This window comes from Etheostoma spectabile, chromosome 5, assembly GCF_008692095.1.
Source record: "Etheostoma spectabile isolate EspeVRDwgs_2016 chromosome 5, UIUC_Espe_1.0, whole genome shotgun sequence".
Classification (NCBI taxonomy): domain Eukaryota; kingdom Metazoa; phylum Chordata; class Actinopteri; order Perciformes; family Percidae; genus Etheostoma; species Etheostoma spectabile.
This window is the reverse complement of record NC_045737.1, coordinates 3,536,354-3,543,595: the sequence shown is the minus strand read 5'-3', so window position 1 is coordinate 3,543,595 and position 7,242 is coordinate 3,536,354. Positions and strand designations below refer to the sequence as shown.

Genomic DNA, 7,242 nt, shown 5'->3' with positions numbered 1-7,242 from the left:
CTTGATGGAGTAGGGCATGACTGGGAGATTGTGATTTGTTCTTGGTAAAGACTGGGGGCAGGACTAGAAAAGCCTATCCTAGTGTGTAGTGTTATGTTGTAATACTTTTTTTGTTGTTGTTAATTTTTAGTTTTAGTTGTTTTTTTATTCATTTTCAGTTTTTTTAAGATTGTTCGAAAGAAAGATATTATCCATTAAAGTGGATAAACTATCTATTTATCTCTGTCTTTCATGTCCACCACCATTGAAATGTTGCGGCTGTCACACACCTAAACCACGCCCTAGCTGCCAGTTGCTCCTCACCAGACGCTGATTGGTTCAGTAAGCTGGTGGCTCAGACATAAAAGCATTTTATTGAAGCCTGACAAGATGGATTTCCACGTGATAGTCGGATCTCGTGGCATGGCAAGAATCCAGCTGCCGTGCAAGGTAATAAATTATCACTGTTATATTTTCACCAAAACATCTTAACCAATCTTCAATGACTCTTGAATCTGTAAACTGACCCAAAAGCCGAGAGGAAGAAGAAATGGCGTTATAGGGTCTGTTTCACAAAAATAGGATAAACACTCAAGTAAGAAAAATTAGACTTGTCACTGTGTCAAGAGTTGATTCAACAGAATCCGGGCTCAATTAACAGAATAATGCACAAATAAATACACATACACATAGCAGACATTAGCTCGAGGAGATGTGATGGCTCTTCTGTTAGAGCAAGGCCTGCTGTGTTTCTGTCTCTTTTTGTGTTTTCCTCTGTGCTACATTACAGGTCCATGGGCGGTCCCCAAATCACTGCAACTTGGAGCACCTGGCCAGTCTCCCACGAGTCCTTAAGATCTGTCTGTCAACCCGCTTAGTAGGCCTCTGTTCATCCATCCAGCACCATGTTTCTGTTTAGTTGGCTTTGGCCTGGTTGATAGTTTTCAGTCTTTATTACTTATATAACTTTGTTGTGTATTTAGTTTGTGTTACTTCACAATGAGTCCTTGTTGTTGCAAACAGTGTGTCTATGTTCTTTCGTCATGGCTAGTGAGCCCCTTCATGACAGAGAATAATAAGATGTCAGCCAGACCAAAGCAGTGAAGATACAGGAATCTGGGGACAGAGAGTGATTGAAGGCTAACACTTATACTGTATATGTGGCCAGTATTAGTCTTTTGAAAATATCAGTACTAGCAGGTTAGCGTTAGTCTTGTCTGTCACCTAATTTTTAAGAAATGTACGAGTTTTACAAAATACAATTTTTGAAAAAAGTTAAACAACATGGTCAAAGCCCTGTGTGTGTTCCCTGGGGGCTACCATGTTTCAGCCTCTGGAATGTCTTTCAGTCAACACAGAAACAACATTGTGATATTTTTTTTATCTTTGTGTGGTTTACATAAATGACTTTCTAGAAAAAGTCGTCCCAACACATCTAAAGGTAAAAGTGATTTGCTATTCATATTAGCCACACTCAAAGGTGGGGCGAAAAGCCTTTAATAGAGATAAAGGCCAGGCACGATGAATCGAAGAAATGGGAACACACTTCTGAAAAGTCTCTTCTCAAAAAGGTATTCATGGTGTTGCACCCTGTTGTACACACAAAACCTTGTGAAGGTAGTGGTTTGAAGAATGAACAAAGAGAGCGTGAGAGAGAAGTTCAAACCATGCCTACTTTCTCTCCTCCATTGGAATAGAGGTTCCACACATTGTGAGACAATCCAACAAGCACTTCCTTTCAAGCACAGTGAGGCCTTAACACTGACTGGCAGTGGACGCCGGATTCATTTTCTGTGTAGAATTAGCAAGGTTTAAAATGAATAACTGTTGCATTGTAATTAAATAAAAAACGTTATTGAATAAAATATGAAACATATTAAAAAATGACTTCATGGATCTGAATTGAAGTTTACTATTGGGAGCGAATAAATAACAGTACAGCCCAGCACTGTTTTGGTTTTGGTGATTTCCAGATAAATGTGTGTGTGTAAATATACATGTAATGTGTAATAGTATAACAGCATTTTCGACAACAGTGTTCAACATGTAGCAAAAAATAGTGATATCTTTTACACAAATTGTACAAGTTTATGTGTGCTTCTGATGATGCTACTGCAGTTTTAGCAGTGTGTTTACACAGACCTGCAATCCAGGTTAGTCTTTAGCATTAGCATGCAATGTCTTGGGTGCAAAGTTGACATTACAAATATGACATAAGCATCAGGAGTTCCCTAACGAAACGTGTTCATCCTCTGGGGAACATGAATGCACTGGATATTGAGCGTTTCAATTGAATGTTTGGCATGGGGGCATGGTATGGAGACCGTGAAAATCCACAACACATCCCATGTTATTGTTGTAAACATCAGTCAAATATGTCATATAATGTAAATTCAATTACTATACTACATCCAAGATTTTTTGTGTCTATCTTCAAAAGATGCTAAGACTATACTGCAGTTTAGCTGAGAATTGTACTGTCACAGAGTAGTAGGGGTGGAAGATTTCAATTTGAGCAGAAAAAATAAGGTGATGGAGGCAGAAGGAGCCTTGACCAAGGTGTTGGAATAGGGAACTGCTGGTGGAAGGCAGGTAGCTGAATAGAGTAGAAGGAGTTAACACTCAGCTGTGGTTAATCTCCTCAGGGGGACTTTGGGGCAATATCCAGTTAGACTGGAATGTGAATGTGTGTGATTCTGACCAGGGGCTGGCACAAGTGTCTCTCACTCCTCCTGCAGAGAGCCTATGGTCGCTCCTCTCAGCAGTGTTATTTCTCCCCAGCACCCTATTAAAACTGCTCTCAACACATGGAACTGGCTTCAACCATGGTAGACAAGCAACTCCCTGGAGTCTAACCACTGTCGCTTGAATCCAAACCACACAAGACCTCAGAGTACACAAGCATTATACTGAACAATTAAGTCTAGCTCTTTACAGATGTTGGAAAGTCAGAGATTCAAACTTTGTAAAAGGAAAATACAATAATACAATAATCAAAATTCCAAGAAGGAAACTTGGACATGGTAATTAATTTGAGACTGCCAGAATTTATAATGTACTGTAGTCTATATCAACGACGTTTAATTTCCGGGATTGTTGAGGTGCCGTAGGAAATTCCACCGGATGTTACCTTCCACTTTCTGTGTGTTGGCGTTCTAAGGTTATAACTATGGTCAACTGCTCTGAAAGGTAAATCCAGACAAAGATCCAGCTAGCTAGACTAAACATCCTTTGAACGCACACATGTTCCACCAAAAAAACATCCTTTCCGAGGGTATTTTGCAGAGGCACTGTTGCTCCGTCCATGGTTTAGCACCCCCCATGACAATTCTGATTGGTTTAAAGAAATACCAATAAACTATTTTTCTCCCATCCCGGAATGCTGTGTGACAATGCAAGACTATATGTACTGTTAATAATCACACCACTTTAATTCTGACCAATATAGAAAATACTAAATACACTCAGATTTTGTTAGGGTTACATAAACACATCTCCCAAAAACATGTGCATGTAATGCATGAATGTCTAAATAAATACATACCTTGTGAAAATGTAAATCTAGATGCTAACATGCTGCACTACCTGCAACTAAAAGTGGCAAATAACACAAAGAAAACATAAACTCCAGGATAGTTTCTTTGGTTCTTTCTTTTCAGTGACATCATATGACTACCAACACAGCTGGAAATGTAAGTCCATCAGAAAGTTTCTTGAGCTGCAGTTTCTCTAAGGGTCACTGGACTTCTCTCTTAATAAACTCAATATATTTTCATGTAGTTGAGCCACATTCCACAGCCAATCAATCTGTCTAAATTACGTGTTGGAGATGATATTTAAATGCTTTGTTTCATTAAGAGGTTATTAACTATAATAAAACGTTTGCACATCCCTTTTTAATACCAAACTTTTCCCAGGACAATGCCACAAAATCTAACTTAAATCAAGGCTTACCTGAGGAAAAATGTCATATAGTGTGTTTATCAGTAATATCACTGTTTCTTCTCTGTGGTTGTAATTGTGACATCCCAAAGCATGAAATTCAATAAATAACCAAATCCAACAGCTTGTGCTGCAACACCGTATTGTTGTATTTTGTCAACAGGTTTTAAAAAAGTTGAAAAGTTAACTTACAAAACTACCATGTGCTGCATTGATATTTTAAGTTAAATTGGTATCCAATGCTTTGATTGCAGGAACATTTTAGCACGTTAGCATTTTAATGAATGCTTGTTAGAATTCAAATCTCAATTCTTTTCTGTCTGTTTAGCCATAGTTTTGTCCAGCTAATTAATCAGTTTTCATGTTATAATTACAATAACTGAACTGTAAAAGTAAAACAAAAAACAAGTACATTGCCAGAAAATTATTTAAATTAAAAAAAAGCTTACCTCTTTTATATAGAGCTAGAGCTAGAGCTCTTTTAAGAAAAATTCTCTACAATATGAGGGGCCAAAAACAGGTACAGGCATTATATTAAAATTGCTCTGAAGAAATGTTAGCAATTTTAAAAAGGCCCAGCATCTAAAATGTGCTGTTTTTACACAGTGGTTAAGGGGTTTACTCCCAGTGGGTTCCTCTCAGTAAACGTCAGGGGGTGTGTCTCCATATCCGTTGTGAATTATGCGAACTTCAGCAGATGGTAGTAATTTACAGAAACCTACTCTTTGTGTTGAAAGCAGAGCTTACACTCTATTGGTATTTTTGTGTTAAAATGCCACAAACGGAGCTGAGTGCTCAAATCCTTTAAAATGTTAATGCGAAGGCTACAAGTTGATCACTTGGTGACAGAGGAGAAAAAAATAGAGTTAGCTTATTATTTGAGCCTTTGTGAGAATATAGGCCGACAACTGAACCGCAGTTTCATATGCACAGATGTACTTTGGTAAATACTAGTTTTACTATTTGGTAAATGGGTGCAACAAGGCACTTAACACTGCCAAGGTTAGGGATTGGAATTTCAATAAGGCCACCCGGACTACAAATTTAAATACAGATGCAATATATATCTGGTAATTTACAACATGACAGTAGACATCAATATGAAACTACCAAGTGTTGTTTCTGTACTACATGAATCCCCAGGGTTTGTTTCCCCCCTTTTACAAGCATGTGGAGTGTTATGTAGAGTGATGTGTAGCACAGAAAGCATTCCCCTGTAGTTTACTGTGGGCTTGGCTGGGTATGGCAGATGTCTGCAACACTGCTCTGCTCCGAGTTGAGGGCTCCATTTCAAAGGCCTGTTTACTGGCAAGTCTTAATAGGAAGTGATCTTAAAGTGTTCCTTTAAACATGTCGGAGGCTAATGGTTTAATTTGCTCTGGGTATTGCTCTGTCTAATGAGATTTAGCATGCACTCCCAACTGCACCACTCAAACACTGATCTTTTGGAAAGAGAGACATAACCTCTGTTCATTTGTAATGTCGTACATATCTTTTAATATGTCACATCGTGGATTTCTTGCCGCGTTGCTGCATCCGACTGGATTTTCCTTACGATAGCAATGTTGTTGTTTTTGTGTGCTTGTGTGGCTAACATGCTGATGTGTTGTGGGTGCAATATGTAAATGTGTTCTCAGATTACTTTCTAGTCTTTTTTTCATTTGTATCCTTCTTATTCTGCATCATAATTGAGATTGTTGATATTTGAACTCAATTGCCAAACAAATAACCCCTCCCCCCTTCAGATGCTCCGCCCCCCATATTAACGAACAGATAACTACTTCCACCTCCTCCCCGACTATCATCTGTTGCTGCCAGTTGCTGATTTGCTGGAATAGGGTTTTGTGGCTCACACACTACTTTCCCTTTGTTTTTCACTTACAGAGCCAGGGCTGTGTGTCAACACCAGATTTTTTTCAGCGCACACAGAAAGTAGAGAACTGGGTGACCGTAAGGAGATATTTACTGAATCTGACATAAAAATGTATTGGATTAACATTACTTACTATACCTTTAGCAACATACAAAGAGTTTACAACAGGTATCACTATTAATATACCATATTAGGTAGTTGCTTTGTCTGCAAATTGTGCCATTAATTAGCTTGATTGCGTGTATCCACAACGTTCCATTTCCTGGATTGATTCCGGAATTTTGCGCTGGAAATACCGCCAGATTTCACTTTTTTCGGCCGGATGTCCGTTACCTTGCGCTTTCTCTGTGTTGGAATTCTAAACTCCGGTGGATTAGTGAGGACTATGGTTAACTGCTCCCCAGATCTCTGAGCTAGCTGTCTGGGTAAATCCAGACAGCTAGCTGGACTATCGGTCCAATCTGAGTTTTCTGTTGCACGACTAAAACAACTTTTGAACGTACACATGTTCCACCAAAACAAGTTCCTTCCAGAGGCTATTGGCACCACGGACCCTGATGATTGTGATTGGTTTATAGAACTGCCAATAAACCAGAGCAAGTTTTTCTTCCATCCCGGTATGCTGTGTGGACTAGCCAGACCCTCCTCCACAGTGCTGTGGAGGAAGGTCTGGCAAAGCAAGACTATTTACTTCAGGACCAAAAAGTGTGTGTGCACATGTGTGTGTTGCTGCATGCACGCATGTACACACTACAGAGCTAGGTGCAAGGTTGAACAGTGATGGATTGGGTCTCACAGGCCTCTGGTGTGTTCATTTCCAGAGTCCAGCCGGTGGTTTGGGTCATCCCAGGGATCAAAGGCTACGACAGGATCACAACAGCATCCCTCCCACTGGTCCAGGGACTTACAACCCCCCTACCTCCCCATCCTCCTCTCTGTATGAAGACATTGGAAGTTGTGTTCTCTTGTTTGACAGCTTCTTCAATTTCCTCTCTGATGGAATATGCCCTCCTGTACTCTTTAAGATATTTCTCTGTCATTTTAATTCTGATTTGTTGCTCATGTTATCACAGTGATTTCACATCAAATTCTCCTCTGAGACTGAAAAATATCTGGTTTCCGTGAAGCTGGACATGGTTTTTCCTTTGTCTCACTCCTTACCTTACCCTTAACATCAATGAAAACACTATAAGAGCACTATTTATTAAATAATTAATTTTTGATTTGTTTTGCAAAAAAATTAAGCTTACTTAGCTATAGAGTGACTTGTTTAGCTACAGAGTGAGACATCTCACTTCTATACTATCTTTGTTGAAAGCTGTACATGCGGTCTGAGATCACATCAGCTAGATACCTCTTTCTCCAACTTTGATCAGTCCAAGGCAGGATTAGCTGGGAGACTCAATACCTGCAGAAAAGGGACATGGAAGTAGTTCTTTTGGAGATTA

The 7,242-nt window shown here is 39.3% G+C and overlaps 1 long non-coding RNA gene across 1 annotated transcript in view; it reads left to right on the top strand.

Moving 5' to 3' along the window:
• The window catches only part of LOC116690273 (uncharacterized), a 17,684-nt gene that overhangs the window by 4,631 nt on the left and 5,811 nt on the right, over positions 1 to 7,242 (top strand). Inside the window, exon 2 of the long non-coding RNA XR_004332218.1 lies at positions 1,785 to 1,788. This is a non-coding gene — a long non-coding RNA (uncharacterized LOC116690273). The remainder of the gene's footprint in view (positions 1 to 1,784; positions 1,789 to 7,242) is intronic.